General features: G+C 44.9%; 1 protein-coding gene across 4 annotated transcripts in view; it reads right to left on the bottom strand.

Annotated features, from left to right (window-relative positions):
• POU6F1 (POU class 6 homeobox 1) overlaps window positions 1-22,784 on the bottom strand; it is a 222,811-nt gene that overhangs the window by 83,303 nt on the left and 116,724 nt on the right. For 2 of the 4 annotated variants that reach the window (XM_056562658.1, XM_056562659.1), the window contains exon 1: window positions 16,069-16,434. The exons of 1 other annotated variant lie outside the window; for it this stretch is intronic. The gene's annotated coding sequence lies outside the window, so the exon portion shown is untranslated. Of the gene's footprint in view, window positions 1-15,981; window positions 16,040-16,068; window positions 16,435-22,784 lie in introns of those variants that run through there. One more of the 4 variants, XM_056562661.1, reaches the window with a different exon arrangement.

Consider the following 22,784-nt stretch of genomic DNA (forward strand, 5'->3'; position numbering starts at 1 on the left):
GGGTTGATTTAACAAATAAAAGGTTACCAAAATGTATTATGAAATATATTAGAAAGGTAATTCAAATAGGCTAATCTATAACATATTAATTTTCATTAGGGTTTATTCACACCACGTTTTTGCTATACGGGTAAATGCACCCTTACTAATGACAGGTACACAGGCAAGTGTAAAGTTTTCATACTTCTAATAACATGTTTATTGAACCAAGCATGGATTTACTAAATACAACTACTAGTCTGAATTTTCCTTTTGCTAGAAGTAGGCTATTATACACTGCTCAAAAATAAATAAATAAAGAGAACACTTAAACAACACAATGTAACTAAGTCAATCACACTCTCCATTTGCTTGCCAGAGGTAGCCTGATTGCCATTAGGAACAGAGATGAGATCCTCAGACCCCTTGTGAGACCATATGCTGGTGCAGTTGGCCCTGGGTTCCTCCTAATGCAAGACAATGCTAGACCTCATGTGGCTGGAGTGTGTCAGCAGTTCCTGCAAGAGGAATATCTGGAAAAAACAGAAAACAGCACTCATGGTGTAATAAAAGAGAATAATAAAGTGTTTACAAAGGCATGTAAGCTGCTCACCTGGTAACGTTGTGTTCTCGTGTGTGGAAACAATCATTCAGTTTTCACTACCTTCAGGTACCACTCTGTGGGTCAGATGCAGAGCGCCCGGTCCACAGAGTGTAAGGACGTAATGAGTGATGCATAGTATATACATATACAGGGTGCAGAGCATTACTACTTACCTCTGCCGGCTGCATAGTATACTGGGGTGCATAGTGTACCCATGTATACTATACAGGAGCCCAGAAAAGAAAGTGTTAACCCACGTTGCTGCTGAGCAGTTCTGGGTTAAGTCTTTGTGCGCTATCATGTATATACACCCATCTATAGATGACTGTATATACAGGATACAGTAGGCAGATGTCAACAATTGGAGGCTCCCTGTTACACTGCAGTATGGGCGCACTCCCCAGTGGAGAGCAACAAAAATGTACTAACCTTTTTTTTTCTCCTTTTCTTCTCATTTCAGATACGTGAATGTGGAGGACTATGTCAGATTCGGTGGATTGCGACAATGACCAGATTTTTTTTTTTTTAATGTCAATAAAAGAGTTTAGTGTTAGCCACAAACCAGCTAGTGCTAATCCCCAATTATTACCCCGGTACCCACCGCCACAGGGGTGCCGGGGTAGTAATTACCAACAGGTCTGGAGCATCAACAATAGCGCTCCTGGGCCTAGCCGGTAACAGGCTGGCATTATTTAGGCTGGGGAGGGCCAGTAACAATGGTCCTCTCCCACCCTGGTGACGTCAGGCTGTTGCTGCTTGGTTGGTATCTGGTTGATAAAAAAAAAAAACGCATAGGGTTCCCCGTATTTTCATTCTCAGCCAGATACCAACCAAGCAGCAACAGCCTGACGTTACCAGGGTGGGCGAGGACCATTGTTACTGACCCTCCCCAGCCTAAATAACGCCAGCCTGTTACCACCTAGGCCCAGGAGCACCATATTTGATGCTCAGGGCCTGTTGGTACCATCTCTTCCACGGCCCTCTGGTGTTGGGTACTGGGGTAATGATTGGGGGTTAGCACTGGCTGTTTTTAGTGCTAACGCTAAGCCCCGGCTTAGTAATGTATTCCATCTAAAAGACGACTTCCACTACTAAGCCTGAAAATTCTATTATAAAAAAGACGACACATTGAAAAAAAAATTTATTTAAAAAAACACTCCCCCCACAGCCCTCGTTAACCCTTTTATTGACATTAAAAACCGCTGGTCATCGTCACAGTCCACCAAATCTGATGTAATCCTCCACATTCATAAATATCTGAAATGAAAAGAAAAACATGAAAAATGGGTTAGTACATTTTTTGCGCTCTCCCCCGGGGAGAGCGCACATAATGCAGTGTGTTCCTAAACAGGGAGCCTCCAATTGTTGCTAAACTTCAAATCCCATGATGGGGGCTGTAGTTAAACAACAGCTGGAGTCTCACTGTTCGGGAACACACTGCCAGAAAGATTCTGTTCCCATTATGCAAAACGCATGAGAACACAGCCTTACTTACCACCTTGGCTTCAGGCCTGGACTGTGTAGCTCCACCCCCTGATGATGTCATCACTAGTGGGGCGGAGTAGTAAAGGTCACAGGGGGTCTGAGGAGTGAGACCCAGTGCGATCTGTCCCTCTGCCGATCTGTCCCATGGACTACTACTCCCATCATGGACAGACTCCGTCAACATTCTCTAGAGACCTGTTGCAATCCGCATTTATTAACTTAAAAAGCCTGCGGTACATGCGGCTTCACTGCGCTCCCCGCTGGCTCCTGTATACACTGTCATAATTCATAATCCCCGCCGCCGGAAAACGGGAGCTCTGATTGGTGAATAGCTATTTACCAATCAGAGCTCCCTTGTTCCAGTGGGGATTATGAATTATGACAGTGTATACAGGAGCCGGCGGGGAGCGCAGTGAAGCCGCATGTGCCACCGGCTTCTATATAGAGCTCTCATAATTCATAATCCCCACCGGAACACGGGTGCTCCGATTGGTGAATAACTATTCACCAATCAGAGCTCCCGTGTTCCAGTGGCGGGGATTATGAATTATGAGAGCTGTATACAGAAGCTGGCAGCACATGTGGCTTCACTGTGCTCCCTGTGTATACAGGAGCCTGCGGGGAGCGCAGTGAAGCCGCATGTACCTCTGGCTTTTTAAGTTCTCTGGAGAATGACCTGCTGCAATCAGCACCTCAGCCCCTGGACTATAACTCCCATCTTGGACAGACTCCGTCCTAACAGTACCAATAGAGTCCCGCAGCCGGGGGATGCAGGAGTCGTCCCTCAGCACTGCGGTACTACGACTACTCCCATCCTGGGACAGATTCTGTCCCATGATGGGAGTAGTTGTAGTATTGCAGTGCTGACGGCTGGCTCCTGCATCATTCAGCGTCCGACACTTTTCTACGTGTCCTTGCTACCACTAGATTTTTTGCTAAAAAAGCGCAATTGTGCAAAAAAAAAAAACCACATTTTTCTTGCGCAAATGATACATACCAGTCCACTGGATAAAATGGTGTACGGTACACCAAACAGGTGACAACTTTTGAAAATCATCCACCAAAAAAACCACCACACAAATGCAAAAAAAGCACAATTGCGCAAAATTTGTAGACGTGAAGAGTAAATGATACATGTCCCCCTACTGAGCCTCATTTTCACTTGTTTTTAGGACATTACATCAAAGTTGGATCAGCCTGTAGTGTGGTTTTCCACTTTGATTTTGAGTGTGACTCCATATCCAGACCTCCATGGGTTGATAAATTTGATTTCCATTGATAATTTTTGTGTGATTTTATTGTCAGCACATTCAACTATATAAAGACAAAAGTATTTCATACGATTAGTTCATTCATTCAGATCTAGGAGGTGTTATCTTAGTGTTCATTTTATTTTTTTGAGCAGTTTATTATATGAAAAGTGCATGCATTGTCAAACGCAGATTTAGAAACAAATGTGAGATCAAATGAAGTCTGCAGAGAGGACTCCCAAGCCAAACCTTGGAGCAATATATTGTTTTATTGCACGGAAGTAGCAAATGCTGTCAGACAGACTTCTCCTCTAATTGGTCTCTTTGCATCACACAGGGCTTTGTGTGTTACTGTTCTAGTCTCAAAGGCGTTTATCTGCAACCTACAGGGATGTGCTGTTTTTTTGCATAATAAATATGTGTATTTATAGTCTATTTCAGAGCTGGACAGCATTGCAAGTCTATTATCTTGCAGAATAAAAATTGCTCAATAATTCTTTACATTATTTGCAATCTGTGAAATAGATGATCAGGGAGACCATAAAAAGGCCTTATAAGGCCATATAAGGTGCACCTGGAACTCCAAGAGGGGTATGTTGTCATTATTACAGGTGACATAGGGCACGTTATTACTTAAGGAGGAGCATGATAGGGTTGTAATATGGATGTGGATTGGTCGGGAATGTATGGTATGAATGCAAGGTTGAATGTGATTGGCCAGTTACCTATACTTTAAAGGAGAACTCCGATGCTCTAAATTAATACTATAATGTAGCCTAGACTCCTACCTTTCCAAAGATGCCATTTCCACGCGAATCGGTCCAGCCGTTTGTCCGCTATGCCCACCCGAAAATCCAGTCACTTCCGGGTACAGTGCATATGGAGTGTAGCGTAAAAGACTACATCTCCCATAATGCATTTCCTGTTCGCTCCTGCCCTCCCCCCTGATTTATCGGCCAGCGGCGATAACGATGTGCGCATGCGCACATCTATAATGTAGATTAGCCAGCGGCGTTTGCTGAGCTAAGCCTATGGCAGCTCAGCAAACCTGAATAAATTAATAGATTAGTGAGGGGGGAGTAGCCGACTCCGGGCTAGGAGGCCGGCAGAGCCCACGTGGACTCATGGGAGGTATGAGTCACCGGGCTAAGATGGCGGCAGAGCAATGAAAAAAGAAGTCGAGCGTCATCGGAAAACTGAAAAGTACAGAGCTTCCGGTGAGCGACAGAAAGAAGAGGAGGACCGAGATCCTTACCATATGGACAGCGTAAGTACATTATAATGTTATATAACTTTCTTTAATGCTTTTTTTTTCACAGGTAAAATTTTTCACCGGAGTAGTCCTTTAACTGTCAAGCTACTGGGGATTAGCCATACCCCCTGAGGAACCTCATGCGAGTGAAACATATGTTGGGGTTGATACATAACTGGTAAGGCTTTTTTTTTTATTCATAGACGCTGGGATTTTTTATGCCTATATATTCTTTTGCCTGATTCAGCTATTTGACATACTAGTGTAGACTCTCTGTGCATAACCTGTATATGTCTATTACCTACATATGGAGTTATATGTCAATATTCCCCTAGCCTTATCATGTTATGTAATTTATAGAGGTTCTTACTGGTGCCTTTGCTTTTAATAAATTGGTTATGATATTTCTAATAAAAGAGTAATTTTGTGTGATAGTGTTCATAAATTTGGGGTATATTGACTAGTCTAACACTTCACTGACCTATTCTTAAAGGGGCTGTTGGTCCTCTGTTTGTTTCTTTTTGGTGTATATTCATGTATCTTTCTCAATGTGGATGTAGGCCTATGCCTAAACATCTTTCTGAGCCAATCGCTGGCCACAGCAATGTCCCTCCTCAGCCAGTGATTTGCTAAGCTGCAGTATGACACATTGGGCCCGAGTGGGAAGTCCCAGATTTATCAATCCATCAGAACCAATCACAGCTCAGCTTTAATTTTTGTGATTGGTTGCTGTTCAGAAATATCTGCCTATTTCCTTTGTTCTTTAAAACTATGAAAACAGAAAAAACTAAATACTTGGGCTGCAGAAATTAACCCCTTAAAGATGGACCCATGTTTTACCTTAATGACCAGGTTTATTTTTTATTTTTTTTATTTGACATGTGTCTCTTTAGCCCCTTAAGGACCAGGGTTTTTTCTGTTTTTGCATTTTCGTTTTTTGCTCCTTGCCTTTAAAAAATCATAACTCTTTCAATTTTGCACCTAAAAATCCATATGATGGCTTATTTTTTGCACCACCAATTCTACTTTGTAATGACATCAGTCATTTTGCCCAAAAATCTATGGTGAAACGGAAAAAAAAATCATTGTGCTACAAAATTGAAAAAAAAACCTGCTGTTTTGTAACTTTTGGGGGCTTCCGTTTCCACGTAGTACAATTTTCGGTAAAAATGACACCTTATCTTTATTCTGTAGGTCCATACGATTAAAATGATACCCTACTTATATAGGTTTGATATTGTCGGACTTTTGGAAAAAACCATAACTACATGCAGGAAAATTAATACGTTTAATATTGTCATCTTCTGACCCCTATAACTTTTTTATTTTTCCGTGTATGGGGCAGTATGAGGGCTCATTTTTTGCGCCGTGATCTGAAGTTTTTAACGGTACCATTTTTGCATTGATAGGACTTATTGATTATTTTGAAATGATATAAAAAGTGACAAAAAATGCACTTTTGGACTTTGGAATTTTTTTGCGCGCACACCATTGACTGAGCGGTTTAATTAATGATATATTTTTATAATTCGGACATTTCCGCACGCGGTGATACCATATATGTTTATTTTTATTTATACTGTGTTTTTTTTTTTTTATTGGAAAAGGGGGGTGATTCAAACTTTTAATAGGGGAGGAGTTAAATGATCTTTATTCACTTTTTTTTTTGCAGTGTTATAGCTCCCATAGGGACCTATAACACTGCACACACTGATCTTCATCATTGATCACTGGTTTCTTATAGGAAACCAGTGATCGACGATTCTGCCGCATGACTGCTCATGCCTGGATCTCAGGCACTGAGCAGTCATTCGGCGATCGGACAGCGAGGAGGCAGGTAGGGGCCCTCCCGCTGTCCTGTAAGCTGTTCGGGATGCCGCGATTTCGCCGCGGCTATCCCGAACAGCCCACTGAGCTAGCCGGCAACTTTCGCTTTCAGCCGCGGCTCAGCTCTGAGCGCGGCTAAAGGGTTAATAGCGCGCGGCACCGCGATCGGCGCTGCGCGCTATTAGAGGCGAGTCCTGGCTTCACTATGACGCCGGGCCCGCCGTGATATGACACGGGGTTACTGTGTAACCCCGCGTTATATCAGGACAGCAGGACCAAGGTCGTACCGGTACGTCCTTGGTCCTTAAGGGGTTAAATGGTAACTTTAGAACACTTTTCCTGAGCAGAGCAATTCTGAGATAATTTTTTCGTGACATATTGTACTTTATATAAGTGGTGCATTTTTGTTGATACATGCAGCATTTTTTGTAAAAAACTCCAAAATATTGTGAAAAACTGGAAAATTTCAGGCGTTTAAATTTTTTTTTTAATGGTGTTCACTGTGCGGTAAAAGGGATGTTAGATTTATTCTGTGGATTGGTACGATTATGGAGATACCCATTTTATATAGCTTTTTATGTTCTTTTTCCTTTTCTGAGCAAAATATATATTTTTCCCTATTTTGTATTACCATTTTCCGACAGCTGTAACTTTTTTATTTTTCGTCCGACGCCATTGAGTGAGGGCTAATTTTTGGCGGGACAAACAAAATTTTTTTTTTGTAATATTTTTGCGATACATGCTAGCTTTTTGATCTTTTTTATTCCACTATTTGTACCAAAATTAGCTATCTTTGTGCTTTTTTTGTTGTTATTTTACAGTGTTCACCGTGTGGGATACTTTACATTATGGACGTGGATTATGGACGTGGCAATACCTGGTATGTATATGATTTGTGTTTTTTTTTTTTTATGATAATACAGGGCTTATTAGGAAAGGGGCATTTATTGAACCTTTTATTATTTTATTTTTCACTTTTTACAGGTTATACTAAGCTGCAATACATTTGTACTGCAGCACAGTATGACCTGATGAGCTGCACACACTACAGCCTGTGCAATCCAGCCTGTGACTGGATCTCACAGGCTTCCGTAGCAGGCAGACAGGAGGCGATGATCTGGCCTCCTGCTGCCATAGCAACCAACGGCAACCCACAATTGTATTACGGCACCGCCGTTGGTGAACAGAGGGAGCACCCTCCCCCTTTCAACACCATAGATGCAGGATTGATCACGGCATCTATGGGGGTTATAGCTGCCGGTATCAGTGCGATCGTGGCCCCGGCAGCTGCGGCGGGACCCGGCTGTGATTGCCGCCGATCTCCTGAGCTGCGCGCGGCAGAGCAGGAGATCAGCAGGACGTCCCAGCACGCAAACGTGTCGGGTACTGGGACATTTGCATACGTCCTGTAGCGGGAAGGGGTTAATAGATGGTATCAATAAAAATCTTTGTTGTCAATTTCTATTATAAATTCATCGGTTGTTAGGTGGCCTTGATCATTAGGGGGCGTGGCCTAGTAACATATCCGTATCCCTACTATTGTTACTACTTTTCCTACCTTTTAGTCAGGAAATATGCCCCTAAATGTGCCCCTCCATCTCCCCTTACCCTCTGGTACCTTTTTGAAGATGCTGTTGGCCTGCAACATTTGTGGCCTACCTCCAGCACTCAGACCATAGTTTAGAGTGCCGTACGAAAGCCAGCACCGCCTCCTTGTCCGCGGCGCCTCCGGTTACAAGAAGTCTACGGTCCTGAAATCCTGGCGGCCATAAGCTCTGTTCTCCATCCTCCGTACAGCGACAGGTCTTCCTGGTGCAGGGAGGACAGCCATCACTAAGGTCTGTGAACTGCTCCTTCTTTCCCACAGTGAGGCTCATAGGTTAACCATTTAGGTGCTGTCCAATCTCTTTTCTCCCCTGTTAACCCTTCAGTTGCTGTCCCTTTGCTCTTACCCTCTGTTAACCCTTCACCATCTGCCCCTTCGTCCTTACCCTCTGTTAAGCCTTCAGGTGATGTCCCTTCGCTCTCACCCTCTATTTACCATTCAAGTGAGGTCCCCTCTCTTTCCCCCCTGTTACCTCTAAAATGGGCACTGTCACCAACTTTATTTTTTGATATGTTGTAGTACTTATGTACTACAACATATCTCTAATATACTTTTATTATTATTTTTTTCATTAAAAAGGTTTAATTTACATTTAAAAACCGGCTACTGAAAAAGGACTGATTTTGGAGTGGCAATCAGTCCTTTTTCAGTTATGCTGCACTCGCTCCCTGCCTGTCAATCAGACAGGCGGGAGCGAGCGCATTGGCTCCCCGGCCACTGGCTGGGAGGCCACTCCTCCCGCACATAGTCGCCGCCGCCTTGTTGCCGCCGCTGTCCCTGCACGCCCGCTGCCGGACTCTGCAGTAACTGCAAGTGTAATGAGGGAACGGGTATGCGGGGCGGGGCGGGGGGGGGGGGAGGAGGGAACGGGCTAGCAAAAAAAAAAAAAAAATAGGATGGTGGGAGCTACCCTTTAAGGGTATGTTCACACTAAGGAATTGGAGAGGAATTTCCTTGAGTAATTCCGCTCGCTTATTCCTCTCCAATTCAGTCAGCAGTGAAAAACCCAATAGTTTAACTGAATTTCTGCTCCTTAGTTCACACTGCGGAATTTCTGCTAGCGGAATTCCGATGCTGAATTCTGTTCCGCATGAAGAATCTGCTTCATGCGGAATCTGCTTCTAAATTCCCATAGACCGCAATGTTAATTTTTTTTTTCCACATCTTTATGCGGAATTTGTGCAGAAATTCCGCGCGAAAAAAAATAAATAAGGGAAATTCGAATTGGTGGTTGTCGTCCAGCAAAAAATAAAAATTTTAAAAAAAGATTCCTTTCGCAGAACTCCGCGTTGATTACACACAAATTCCATGCAGAAAAAAACAAACAGAAATTCTGTGGTGGAATTTTTAAGCAAGAATTCCTCGCCAATTCCTCAGTGTGAACATACCCTTACAATGCAATCCTCACTTCCTTCCATTAACCCTGGTTCCCTAAGGCTAGGTTCACACTACGGAATTTCCGCCTGCAATTCCGCTTTGAAATTGCAGGCAGAAATTCCGCTTACTAAAGTGTATAGTATGGTGAGTGGGTTTCCCTTCACAAATTCACACTTCGGAATTTGTGAAGCGGAATTTGTGAATGGAAAATCCGCTTGAAAATTTCTGCCTGAAGAATGGTGTTGTTCATTCTTCAGGCGGAAATACTCACGGAACACATTGAGGTGTATTGGAGACTGCAGTGTCTGCGTAGTCCTAGCTCCTGATTCAGCCGGCGCTGGCCGCACTCAGAATCACCGGGCGGAAATTTTCTGGCCGGAGATTCCGCAGTATGAACCTTGCCTAATCGTTAGCTGCAGCCCTAACTGAAATAGTTCAGATTTTTTTTATTTATTTTTTTTTTTTTAACAGACCCATCAACAAAATGGGAACAAAAATGAAACAAGACCTTTTCTGATTATATATTCAGTTACATGAATTGGTCAGAATTTTTTTTTATCGGCAAGTCAATAAAATAATTGCGTAAGTAGGTGGTAATGAGGTCGTTTGGGTGGGAGCAATCGGTCACAGAACATACAGCGGGTTCCGCAAAAACCCACAAACCTCTGAAATGCTGCAGCAGGCTGAGGAAATGGCACAAGGGGGCAGGATTGGACACACAAGTTGGGGGAGTGGAACACACACCTTGCAGGAGCGAGCAGTAATGGTCACAAATCCAGCAGGAGCAGGATTAAAGGAGAACTCCAGAATATAAAAATTGTTCTCCATACTGACGGCAGTAAAAAAATAAAGCTGTACATATCTTCCTCCGCTCCCCCGGGGCCTCCGGTAACCGGCTCCGGTCTCCGCCGTCATCCTCTTCCTGGTTGCCGGTGGTCGGAGAGTCTTACTGCGCTCAGCCAATCACCAGCCGCTGCAAAGTCCCGACTCGGCTGGCGATAGGCTGAGCGGCAGTGTCAGGCCCAAGGCCTGATTATTAAAATCTTATATGTGTATTATAATTATAACTGTGTGATGTATTATCCAAGCCATGGGTGAGAGGTCATTCAGACTGTGTTTTTGTGTATTGCATTTTATTGGGGGTCTGGCTGTTTGTTTACATCTCCTTTGAAGTCAAAGGCTCTTTTGAAGTCATGCACTCTGGTCCCACCTGGTGGGATCATAGGGGAGGGGGGAATGGAGTTTCCCTCCAAAGAAAGCAGATATGATATTTGAACAATGCTAGACTAAAAGTTGGTTGTTAAAAGCTGGGCCACAAGCTGACAAGACCATCCTAAGAACAGCTCTCTCATGGACTGCTATATCATCATGCTGTAAGAACTTCATATTTTGTTTACTGAACTTGCCTTGCTAAACTCTTTTATACATTTTTGTAACTGTATGTCATTTGTTTCTGTATTTTCATATAGTCAGCACTGTGATACCATTTATCAGATTAAATGTTTAATTAATCAGCTCTGGTCTTTGATCTCTAAATATATGAGCTCACCTTTTTGAAGGAGGCTCTGGTAAAACACGTTTATCTAAGGGTTAATTTGGTGACTTGGTGGGACTTGTAGTGGATACCCAGAGGTCTGGCGGCTTTAACCCTTGCACCATCACACTCTCTCTAGCGTCTTGGCTGGACCGATAGGGTGTGATCGTGACAGGCAGTGTGATGTTTTCAGCCCTGGCAGCAGGTAACGGTGTAGTGAAGAATTTTGTGTCCTGAAGCATTCTCACACTGCCGCTCAGCCTATCCCCGGCCGAGTCGGACTTCGCTGCGGATGGTGATTGGCTGAGCGCAGTATGATTCTCCGACCACCGGCGACCAGGAAGTAGATCGCGGCGGAGACCGGAGCCGGTTACTGGAGGCCCCGGGGGAGGGAAGGAAGGTATGTACATCTTTTTTTTTTTGCTGCCAGCAGTATGGGCAACAATTTTTATATTCTGGAGTTCTCCTTTAAAAAAAAAGTCGTGCACAGGGCTCTACTACATATCACCAATCACACAGGCACTACACATCACTTTAAAGCTAAGTTTACACTTGGTTTTTTCTCTGGTAATTTTTGAAAAACTGCCACTGCAGTTTTTGAGCCAAAGTCAGAAGTGGATCCATAAGGGAGGAGAAGTTCTTCCTTTATATGTCCTATTCCTTTTGAATACACTTCTGGCTTTGGCTCAAAAACTGCAGTGGCAGATATCCAAAAACTGCCAGAAAAAAAAAATAAGTGGAAATTTAGCCTAAGGCTAGGTTCAGATTACGGAATCTCCGGGCAGAAAATTTCCGCCCGAAGATTCTGAGTGCGGCCAGTGTCGATTGAATCAGTTGGCACTAGGACCGCACAGACAATACAGTCTCCAATAAACTGCAATGTGTTCTGCGAGTATTTCAGCTTGAAGAATGAGCAATGCCATTCTTCAGGCGGAAATTTTCAAGCGGATTTTGCGTTCACAAATTCCGCTTCAAAATTCTGAAATGTCAATTTGTGAACAGAAACCCATTCACTATACTATACATTTCAGTAAGCCGGATTTCCGGCTGCAATTTTAAAGCGGAAATTCCGTAGTGTAAACTTAGCCCAACAATATTTAAAGGAGAACTCCGGAATATAAAAATTGTCCCCAATACTGCCAGCAGTAAAAAAAAAATAAAGATGTACATACCTTCCTCCACTCCCCCGGGGCCTCCGGTAACCGTCTCCGGTCTCCGCCGTGATCCTCTTCCTGGTTGCCGGATGAGTCATACTGCGCTCAGCCAATCATCAGCCACAGCTTAGTCTGTCTCGGCTGGCGATAGGCTGAGCGGCAGTGTGAGAATGCTTCAGGACACAAAATCCTTCACTACACCCGCACCTGCTGCCTGGGCCGAAAACGTCACACTGCCGCTCAGCCTATCGCCAGCCGAGTCGGGACTTCACTGCGGCCGGTGATTGGCTGAGCGCAGTAAGACTCTCCGACCACCAGCAACCAGGAAGAGGATCGTGGCGGAGACCGGAGTCGGTTACCGGAGGCCCCGGGGGAGCGGAGGAAGGTATGTACATCTTTATTTTTTTTTACTGCCGGTAGTATGGGGGACAATTTTTATATTCCGGAGTTCTCCTTTAATTGCAATGGGTAAAGAACGGATTTGCTATTCACTCCAAACCATGAACCTTCAGGGTTTTAATAATTACAGAAGAAATAGGCCAAACTTCTTTATTACATTCTATAAAAACCCCACTTAATCCGTTGCACATGCACAGCTCCCAGTGAATACAAAACGCCTGGACTAATTCATTGCGATGGGCTCGTATACATCTTTTTAATATAGCTTTAGACAAACCCATCATGTGTAGACAAGAGCACACATTAAAAATGTGCTGTGATTTTAGTGCAAACAAGTGGTAAGTGCAGTGCATAGGCATGTACAGAGCCAGGACATCAGCATTTCATGGAGCAGACTCCGAGCTGTCTGTCAAGCATGGTTACAGTGTGAGCCTTGTAAGTAGCATAATAATGATAGCTCAGCCCTTCAGGAATACATAATCAGACCTCAGACACAGCAAGAGGACTCCTCTCACCCTCCCCACCGCCCAGGAGCACATAATTTATAGCTCACTGTTGTGCAGACCTCTCCCCGCATTCCCCACTCCACTCCCCCTCAGTGTTAACTCCTGCTTCCCTGTATAAGAGGGGGACAGTCAGCCCTCACCCTCACACACTTCAGTTCTGCTCACAACTCTTTTTTTGGCTACACTGCAGGTATACACCAAGTGGATTTACCGACTGAAGCCTCCAATGTATTCAACTATACAGGCCTCCTATGGCTATTGACTCCTATTGTAGAAAAACACTACTACTGCTCAGAAAGCCTAGTAGAACACACTTCCCTATATAGTAATATAACATTTATATATATACACTCACACAAGAAACGCCAAACTGGGTTTACAGTGAAACGGACAGCCAGTTCCCCTGCACAAAACCCAATAGGGTTAAAGTGCAGGTGGACTGGATTAAAATGAGGTATTAGTTACCCTTCTGCAGGATTCTGTGCAGTTCCAGGCTGTGACATTATAACACAGTAAATAAAATCAGACTGCATGCATCTATATAAAAATAGGATAGTACCAGATGTGACTCAAGAAAACTACAAGTCGCAGCATGTGCACTCCACATGTAGATAAACATCTACAAACTGACAAGGATATAGTCCTGCATAGAACCCTGCAGAAAGGACTGGCAGTGACTCCAACGCGCAACTGTAACTCGTGTCTCTCAGTAAACTATCACACCGGCTAATAATGGGTCTATGTCCGCAACCGGACTGCGGATCAGGGTAGGTTATACCTATACTTCAGGAAAGGTTGATGCCGGGAACATTTGTGGTCCCTTAGTAGCTTTAGCTAAATTAGATAATAACATATTTACATGTGTAATACAATTTGTATATTTTTGGGTGAAAAAATGCTGTCTTTTCCCTGTAGCTGTTATCTGTGTGTCAAAATACAGGAAGTGTGGGTGGGACAAGCAACTCTCTGTTTAGTCTCCTGGCTTGTCAATCAGCCTGCTGTGTGAGCCAGGGCATGTAACAGAGCCTCAATGCACAGAGCCCTGCTTGTCCTCAGTGTACAGAGCCCCGCTTGTCCTCAGTGTACAGAGCCCCGCTTGTCCTCGGTGTACAGAGCCCCGCTTGTCCTCAGTGTACAGAGCCCCGCTTGTCCTCAGTGTACAGAGCCCCGCTTGTCCTCAGTGTACAGAGCCCCGCTTGTCCTCAGTGTACAGAGCCCTGCTTGTCCTCAGTGTACAGAGCCCTGCTTGTCCTCAGTGTACAGAGCCCCACTTGTCCTCAGTGTACAGAGCCCCGCTTGTTCTCAGGGTACAGAGCCCTGCTTGTCCTCAGGGTACAGAGCCCTGCTTGTCCTCAGTGCACAGAGCCCTGCTTGTCCTCAGTGTACAGAGCCCTGCTTGTCCTGCTCTCACTTCCTGTATTTTGTTTCTGCACAGAAACACACAGGCAATAGCTGCAGGGACAACTTTTTATTCAACCAAAAATATGCACATTATTAACTAATTTAAATTACACATATAAATATATTATTACAAGTTTTTGCAAATGGCAGATACACTTTAAGGGCACATTTATGGGATATTTTTCATCAGAAAAACCTGCCAGAATTTGCTGCATCCTTCTCCATACTACTAATTGTAATTTGCATGCTGTTGATTTAGCAAGGTTTTTTTTTTGTTTTTTTTTGCTCCATGAAGTGGCCACAAATCCACATTCTAGCTACCTGGTATAGATTTCATGCAGAATTAAGTGACAAATCCCTTTATCTTTCTTTCAAACCAAAGATAATGGGGCACTTTTTAGAGCAGAATCATTGCCCTTTTTTTTTTTTTTGCTCAGAATAGGTGCAGTTTTCATGCTGATTTTTTTTCGTGTGAAAATCTGCTTTCACAGGAGCGTACTGCAGATGCCTTTTTGAGCGTAGATTGCGGGCACAAGTCCCGGCCTGACTGATGGGTCTGTTGACCAAGACCATTAGCTGTCATTTCAGGTTGTCAGACCCACAGGCAACCTGGGACTTTATTACAAGTTCTATAGACACAAAAACATGTCTGTATAAGGCCCCTTTCACACTGCCGTTGCTCACCATTTTTTTTTTTGTGTGACTTTAACGCCCGTTCTCGTGATAGGGGTATTTACTATTATGGGGGCCGTCGGGCACCATTGTTTTTTTTGACGGGATAAAGCAGGAGAAGAAAACGGTGCAACCAGCATTTTTTCTCCATATTCTCCTCAGCTCCACGAAGGCCGTCACACTGTCCCGACCAATGACTTGTGGTTCAGGCCGGATAATGCTACAGCATTATATGCAAGGGCACTGCCGGAATTAAACAGCACTAAGACCATGCAAAAATGCATGATCCCCATTGACGGCAATGCAGTCAGCATGGAAATTCTGCAAAGGTGAACGAAAATCCCATCAGTTACAATGTTGCCTTAATGCAGAGGAATTTCCAAGAGGCATCCTGTAGTGTGCACGGACCCTTAAAGTGACCACAGGTTACCTTTAATAAAACTGTCTCAAAATCTGCACCAGAGTCACCTGGCACAAGTTGTAGGTAACCGCCACACATTGACGCATTGTTGGCACATCGGCATCAGATAGCACACTTTATCACAGGTACCCATAGTGTAAAGTACACATCCCAGTGTAAAGTACACATGGAGGTAAGAGTTAAAAAAAAATAAAAAAAAGTCAAGAGACATTGAAAGGAGAGCTCCACCCTGTATAACTGTTCCGGAGGAATTGCAGTAGTTAATTCCATCATTAGTACTAAAATGGGAGAGAGAAAATAGCGCCGCCACTTGACACCGGTATCCCTCCGCGCCTTGGCTGCCCGGCGCTCTTTTATCCCCCGCCCCCTCCCCTCTTCTCCCCCGTGTCCTGCAGTCACAACACGACCCATGCAAAACGGCGGCCTGTGCTCCCCGCCCCCTCCCTTATCATAAATATATAAATTATGCTAATTAACGACATTGCATATTAATAATAAAAAACAACGGAAAAACCTGAATTTCCGCGCTCGACGCGTTTTCTATTCTGTGCAGACGAGCCGTTACCTCTGCCGGTAGTGAGAGGAAAGCGCTGGTACTCACCCGTGAGGCGGCTCCGGTGGCAGCGGGATCTGCACTCGGCGGCGGCGGTCTCACGGCTCCGGTGACCCGGGACGGCTCATTACATATTCCCGTCACAAAGCACTTGTAGCCGGGGCTCCGCACGGTGGGGGCATTTGCATGAATAACGAGGCTCGGTGGCGGGCAGGGCCCCCCCTTATTAATATGTAATCACCTGGGGGCCCCGGCTCGGGCGCTCATGCCGGGGAATGTTACACAAGGAAACGCACTAATCCGCCGTCTCCTCTTATAAAGTTCAATGCAGTTTTTACATGAACATTTTTTTGCAGCTGCGTCATGAACATAATATATGCAGGACGAGCGCTGCATACTGAGACTGAATATGGAGTGAGGAGCTAGGGGGAGTGCTGCTTCTCTTAAAGAGCCACTGCACCCTTTTCTGAGGCACGGACTGTCAGTTTAGGGAGCGTTCACACTGATAAACCGTATGTGCAGCAATTCATGTCAAAGCTTGTGCAAATACCGTAAGGTAAAAGCTACTCCCAGCAGCCGAACTGCTGCCGCATCCGCATCATGATGTGCAGTTCTGTCGTGGCGCGGATTTCAAAGCTTTTGTTGACCTTTGTGTATTTTTTTTTATTATTTGGTGTATGTGACACTTTTTGTGTGTTCGATCCTAAGTTTTAGCAAATGGGGGACAGCAATACTTGCTGGTACCTTTTGCAGTGGTGGGGAAGAGTGGGTTTGTGGGGCCATTTGTGGAGAGGTTTACGATAGACCGCATCCTTGTGGACTTTTTTTGTGTGACATGTATGCACTTTTTGTGCGAATTCAATCTGAAAAATTAAGTTCCAGATTCCTGAACATATGATAAGGGGTTATTTTACATAGCAAGTTAAAAAAAAAAAAAAAAAAGTGAATTATGTCAATTACATTGTTGCTGGAAAAGTGAGAGGACCCTATCTGTGAGGGTCTGGAGCGCTATTAAACAGGTCTATTATGGGTAGAACATGCAATATTGCCCTTAGTAATAGGGTCAGGGATGAGGTCATGTTACCCGTCAAAGAAAATCATTGGCCTTCAGCCGTGCATCTCCCAGTGTAATAGGGGATGTGCAGCCAATTGCTAAATGCAGGATAGAGTGTATGAACAGCAGCTATTAGGAGATCAGGTAAGAGATGTATGGTGAAGACAGGTTATGTACAGCCTTGTATGTCATTGTGCATCTGAGGCACAGGTACATTGGGAGAAATTTGCAATGACAAGCCTATGCATCCATACTCAGGCAGGCAGGCATGGATCCCATTCATTTCAATGGCCTGAGCATAGTCAGCTAGTAACTCGGTTCGGTTAATTTCCCTAGTGTATATAAGTTTTGGCTAAGACTAAGGCTGCTTTCACACTATAAAGTTCCTCTGTTTTAACCCCTTGGGGAAGGAGGGTTTTTCCGTTCTTTTGCACTTTCGTTTTTTCCTTCTTACCTTCTAAATATCATAACCCTTTCAATTTTGCACCTAAAAATCCGTATGATGGCTTATTTTTTAGCGCCACCAATTCTACTTTGTAATGACATCAATCATTTTACCCAAAAATCTACAGTGAAACGAAAAAAAAAATCATTGTGCGACAAAATTGAAGAAAACGCCATTTTGTAAATTTTGGGGGCTTCCGTTTCTACGCAGTACATTTTTCTCATAGGAAACCATTGATCAATGATTCTGCCGCTTGACTTCTCATTCCTGGATCTCAGGCACTGAGCAGTCATTCGGCGATCGGACAGCGATGAGGAAGGTAGGGGACCCTCCTGCTGTTCGGGATGCCGCGATTTCGCCACGGCGATCCCGAACAGCCGATTGAGCTAGCCGGGAGCAGCTTACTTTCATTTTAGATGTGGCGTTCAACTTTGAACGCCGCATCTAAAGGGTTAAAAGTACCGCGATCAGTGCCCTTAGAAACATGGCCTGCAGCCCTTTTTAGTTCATGACAAAGCTTGCGTATGTTCGGAAAATGACCTGAACTTAGCTACTAGCTGATTAACCTCAGGCCATTGAAATGAATGGGGCCTGTACATGTCTGGGCACAGACACATTGGCATGCCATTTTGATATTTTCCCGATGTATCCGTGCCTCAGAGGCACAAATTGTCGTGTGAACCTAGCCTTAACAGTTATATCTGAATGTGCTGGGCATTGGGTAGTCAGTGAAGGGATTGGTAGAGGAAGAGGTAGATTAACTGGACAGGTGGGTTGTAAGAGAACAAGAGTGTCATGGCGCATGCATACTACAGATATACTCTGATTTAATTCTGAGTGGAATCTGCTTGCATCAGAATCCCATTGATGGTAGAGGAAATTCGGATTCTGCCAAAAATATACATGTTCATTCCTTCAGTGGAATTCTGCCCAGAAAAGTCTATTGTCAATGGGACTTTAAATTGCAGGGGTTGAGGGGTTGTCCAGTGAATAATATCACGTGCATAGGGGATAAGTATTTGATCACTTGGGGACTGACCGCTGGGACCTCCTGCGATCTCCGGATCAAGACCCTGACTCTCAGAAAGGAGAACTGTCTACAGCATGCGATCCTTTCATTCTCTGTGGTAGTAGAGCCGAGGAACATGCCCTCGAATCCCCCGAAGTGCAAGAAAAAGTGCAAACATGTTACACTAAAAAAACATGAACAAAGGATGCAGTCTATAGCGAGCCCTTCTCCGACAGGAGAGATGCCCCCCAACAAACCTTACTCTTCGCCTCCGGACCAAAAGGTACCTGCAAGGTTTCAGCTTCAATGTCCCTTTTCGCTGAAGCTACTAAGGGACCACAAATGCTCCCAGCATCCCCCTTGGCGTTTGCCAAGGTATCTGCCCGCAGAGCCGTTAACGGTCAGTACCCTGCCCATGCTGGAGTACCCAGGGTTTTTGCAGGGAGGTGCGGAACCTAATGGCCACACACCTCCCCTAGACCTCTAGGAGGGACACCCAGAAGGGCTACTGCATCCTAACAATCCTGTGGACACACAACACGCAAAAAGTGACACAGTGAACAAAAAAGAAATAAGCGAATGTGCGCAGGTATACTGTCTGGACATCCGGCCGGATCTATAAAAATTTCTCCGATCCTAGCCAGAAGGCCGGGAATCAAGAGGTGAGTGCCACTAAGGTGAAGAGATCATGGTGCCAGTGCTTCAACTCAGTGAGGCAATACACCCAGTGAGTTTTGGCACCTCGGGGTCACCACTCCCTGAGGCCCTAAAGTACCTCGGCTCTCTGCCTCATGACGAGACCCGGAGGAAACAGGTCACATCAGGAAAGCTGTTGAGCTGGTTGGGAGCCAATCCCGGAACACCCTGGTACACCTGCTCCTCCATGCAGCCATCCATTCATACCTGTGAATTGCCTGAAAAAAACAGATACACTTGATATTAGCCAAAAGGCAGATTCTCTGTGGTAGTGCTGGAGTGCTGTTGGTACATTCAGCATGCCCATACAAATGAATGGAGTGTGTGCCATCTACAGCACGCTCTCCTCTCTTAGAGCTGGGGACTCGTTTCAGAGATTGCGGTGGTCCAAGCAGTCGGATTAGATACATATCCCCTATCCTGTGGTTACGGAAAAAAAATTCCCAGGACAACCCCTTTTAATTTCTGTGTGAAATGAACCCCTCTTCCGGACAGCACTAATCTGCTGACAGAATCCAGGGATGAAATTACTAGCTGAATTTCAATAGTGTGTATGGACCCTTAGATAAAGGCCACCACAAAGCACAAACATGCCACCAGACATCTTATCTCCTATCCATTGTATAGAGAATAAGTGGTTTAGGAGCTGAGTACTTCTTTAAAAATTGATCAGATTCAAAAAAAGTTTTTGATGTAGAAGCAGCAGGAGGGGGTATGGGCCTGGATGTGCTGTTGAAAGACAGAGCCAAGTTAAAGGTTATCCTAAAGTAGTGGACTTGGGAAACTGGGGAGAGAGTGAAACCAGTGAGTGAGTGAGTGAGATGGGGGAAAGAGAGTGAAGAGTGAGTGAAGCCAGTGAGTGAGTGAGATGGGGGAAAGATAGAGGTAAGACTCTAATCACCTGATGGAATTCACCCTGACATAAAAATGATAGGGATAGGTGTACATGATAGGGAATAGGTGTCTCTTTTTTTTTTCCTGTAATGGGGAAAAATTAGATTTTTGTTTTTAACATTTTTCCATTCACCATGCAATAAAGATAAAAAAATTCAAATGGAGAAAACGGACATGGTCGCACATCCACAACATGCACAATGATCTAATGCTTCTCAGCAACATTTATTAAACTAACAGGTCAATAGTGTACTTTATGATCATGAAGTGCAAGCCAACTTGCCACGACAAGGCCATCTGTAAGTAGTGGGTCTCTAACGTTCCTAAAATAAAATGGCGTAGCACTGGGCGGCGATCACCACCGCCGCAACACCAGTGCCCACAGGGGGAATGACCCACTGGCAGAGCAGCCCCAATGCCACTCAAACCAGTCCCAGGGCCGCGCCTCCCCATAGACACAGTGCCGCATCAGCAATGGATGCCGCACAGCACCACACCAGTGAGAACAAGGTGTAAAAAGCTCACTTACCATGTGCTACCAGTCAGACTGGGAGGCTGCCAGGACGGAAAGGGCCCTGTGTTGCTTCCTGTTAATTTATATAGGGCTGGCTAAGGGGGAGGGGCAGAGTGCAGACCAAGAAAAGAGGGGGATAGAAAACAATGTGAATTCAAATGGAGAAAACAGACTTGGTCGCACATCCACAATATGCACAATGATCTAATGCTTCTCAGCAACATTTATTAAACTAACAGGTTGTTAGTGTACTTTATGATCATGGAGTGCAAGCCCACTAGCCACGACAAGGCCCCGTGTAAGTACCGTATATACTCGAGTATAAGCCGAGTTTTTCAGCACGATTTTTTGTGCTGAAAACACCCCCCCTCGGCTTATACTCGAGTAAACTCTCCGCCCTCAGTGGTCTTCAACCTGCGGACCTCCAGATGTTTCAAAACTGCAACTCCCAGCAAGCCCGGGCAGCCATCGGCTGTCCGTGCTTGCTGGGAGTTGTAGTTTTGAAACCTCTGGAGGTCCGCAGGTTGAAGACCACTGCGGCCTTCAACATCATCCAGCCCCCCCCCCCCCTCACCCCCTTTAGTTTTGTACTCACCTCCGCTCGGCGGTACGTTAGGGTGCGCTGGTCCGGTGCTGCAGGACTGTCCGGTGGGGAGGTCGTCCGGTGGGATAGTGGTTCCGGGCTGCCATCTTCACCAGGGGGGGGGCCTCTTCTCCGCGCTTCGGGCCCGGCCCCGGAATAGTCACGTTGCCTTGACGACGACGCAGAGGGATGTTCATTACCAACGTCCCTCTGCGTCGTCGTCAAGGCAACGCCTCTATTCCGGGCCCGAAGCGCGGAGTTGCTGGGAGTTGTAGTTTTGAAACATCTGGAGGTCCGCAGGTTGAAGACCACTGTATCAGACATTGACAAGTGGTGATGATGAAGGTGGGGAGGGGGGGGGGGGGGGCTGATGACATGTGGTGATGACAAGGGGATGATGAAGGGGGGTGTGGGATGATGAAGGGGGGGTGTGGGATGATGGCAAGGGGATGATGAAGGGGGGGTGTGGGATGATGACAAGGGGATGATGAAGGGGGTGGGGATGAAGACAAGGGGATGATGAAGGGGGGGTGTGGGATGATGACAAGGGGATGATGAAGGGGGTGTGTGGGATGATGACAAGGGGATGATGACAGGCGGTGATGATGAAGAGGGGATGATGACAGGCGGTGATGATGAAGGGGGGAGGATGACAGGGGGATGATGATGAGGGTGTTAATGACAGGGGTCTGGATGATGACAGTGGGGATGATGTATTTCCCACCCTAGGCTTATACTCGAGTCAATTACTTTTCCTGGGATTTTGGGGTGAAATTAGGGGCCTCGGCTTATATTCGGGTCGGCTTATACTCGAGAATATACAGTAAGTAAAAATAATATAACTCTACTTAGGTTTTACTAATTTGAGACGATGGGAACATTGCAAGACCCCTAACTTTTTTTTTGTTCTCTTGATATAGCTGTTTTGTGTGTTTGATTTTTGCAGGAAATTTTTTTTTATTGTTTTTGGACACATATGACTTTTAACAGCATGTAGGATAAGTAATGCTAATAATTTTATAGCTTGGGTCATTAACCCCTTAGGGACACAGCCCATTTTGGCATTGAGGACACAGGACATTTTCATTTTTGTGTTTTAGTTTTTTCCTTCTCACCTTTTAAGAGCCATAACGCTTTTATTTTTTCAGCTACAGACACATATGACAGCTTGTTTTTTGTGTGTAACGACACCTTCTATTTTACCATAAAATCTACAGCGCAACCAAAAAAATATTTTTTTATGGTGAGAAATTGATAAGAAACCAAAAAGTTTTTTGTTTTTAAGCAGTGTACTTTATAGTAAAACTGACATGTTCTATTTATTCTTTGAGTCAATAAGACTAAAATGATACTCATGTTTACATGGTTTTCTATTATTGTACTGCATTAACCTCTTGGGGATGCATACGCCCTGCATCACCGATTCTTAACACCTTAAGGACCCATGACGTACCGGTACATCATGAGTTCGCTCCGGTTCTATAACGCGGGGCAACGGCCAGGACCCGTGGCTAATAGCACGCAGCACGCAGCACAGCTATTAACCCTTTAGACGTGGCATTCAAAGTT

Source organism: Hyla sarda, chromosome 2 (assembly GCF_029499605.1).
Source record: "Hyla sarda isolate aHylSar1 chromosome 2, aHylSar1.hap1, whole genome shotgun sequence".
In the NCBI taxonomy this organism is placed as follows: Eukaryota; Metazoa; Chordata; class Amphibia; order Anura; family Hylidae; genus Hyla; species Hyla sarda.